Source organism: Mirounga leonina, unplaced genomic scaffold (genome assembly GCF_011800145.1).
Source record: "Mirounga leonina isolate KUSES-001 unplaced genomic scaffold, KU_Mleo_1.0 Mir_201, whole genome shotgun sequence".
Taxonomy (NCBI): domain Eukaryota; kingdom Metazoa; phylum Chordata; class Mammalia; order Carnivora; family Phocidae; genus Mirounga; species Mirounga leonina.
This window is the reverse complement of record NW_023270504.1, coordinates 1,965,070-1,966,412: the sequence shown is the minus strand read 5'-3', so window position 1 is coordinate 1,966,412 and position 1,343 is coordinate 1,965,070. Positions and strand designations below refer to the sequence as shown.

Genomic DNA, 1,343 nt, shown 5'->3' with positions numbered 1-1,343 from the left:
AGTTCTATTTTAATTGCATTGGGTGTGAGGTGACAATGAGACTTCTGGTTAAAAAAAAAAAAAAATCTAGCAGACAATTGGAGATACAGTTTTGTAATATCCCCCTCTAACCACTACCTGGAGGCATATATTAAGATTCTGCTCCCATTCATGTTCTTGTATCTATAGTCTCTCTTTTGGTAATTTCAACCAATTCCACAGTTTCAACTAGCATGCTCTTTTTAAAGTCTGAGGCCTACTGGAAATTTCTACTTCAATGTCTTATAAATACCTCAAACTCACTGTGTCCCAAACCAAAATTGACTTTATCCTTAAAAAGGCATCTCTTGGGGCACCTGGGTGGTGCAGTCGGTTAAGTGTCTGACTTTGTTTTGGTTCAGATCATGATCTCAGGGTCCTGAGATAGAGCTGCTTAAAACTCTCTTTGCCCCTACCCCCTCTGTCCCCCCTCCCCCCCCCCCCCCCCGGGCTTGCATGCACACGCAGCTCTCCCTTTCTCTCTCAAATAAATAAGTAAATCTTTAAATAAATGAATAAATAAAAAGGCATCTCTTACTGACTTACCTGATTCTGTTAATAGAACCTCAAGATCACCCAGAGTAGGCAACTTGGAGTAATCACTTATGTCTTCTCCCTTACTGGCAAAATTCTGTTAAATGGGTGTTGTATGAAAGGAGAGGCTAGAACTCTTGAAAAGGATGGGAAGGTCCTAATTACTAATACAAAACATTTATGGTTAAGATATTGCTATGCATTTTGTGGCATCTAATCATGGTATTACACTAATTATTGGAGATACAATTGGTATATCAAACCACATTAAAAATAACCACCTTTCTTCATCAAAAGGTAAAATTAAGGGGCGCCTGGGTGTCTCAGTCGTTAAGTGTCTGCCTTCAGCTCAGATCATGATCCCAGGGTCCTGGGATTGAGCCCCGCATCGGGCTCCCTGCACTGCGGGAAGCCTGCTTCTCCCTCTCCCACCCCCTCTGCTTGTGTTCCCTCTCTTGCTGTGTTTCTCTCTGTCAAATAAATAAATAAAATCTTAAAAAAAATAAAAGGTAAAATTAACAGAGTCAAAAGGCAATCCAGAGAGTAGGAGAACTTATTTGCCATACATATATCTGACAAAGGAATTATATTGAGAATATATAAGAAACTCATCACTTCACAAAATAGGCCATCCAAATTAGAAAAAAATATATATGATAACTCTACTAATTATTTTAAGGAAATACAGATGAAACCCAAGAGAACAAGCTATTGTATACTCACCAGAATGGCTATAACATTAAAGATAGAAAACGCCAAGTATTGGAAAGGGTACAGAGCAACTGGAATTC

At 38.9% G+C, this 1,343-nt stretch overlaps 1 non-coding gene across 1 annotated transcript; it reads left to right on the top strand.

Moving 5' to 3' along the window:
• Positions 1–660: 660 nt before the first annotated feature.
• On the top strand, positions 661–781 carry LOC118025868. Its single transcript, XR_004683429.1, has one exon. It is a non-coding gene; the product is annotated as a U6atac minor spliceosomal RNA (small nuclear RNA).
• The last annotated feature ends 562 nt before the right edge of the window (positions 782–1,343 follow it).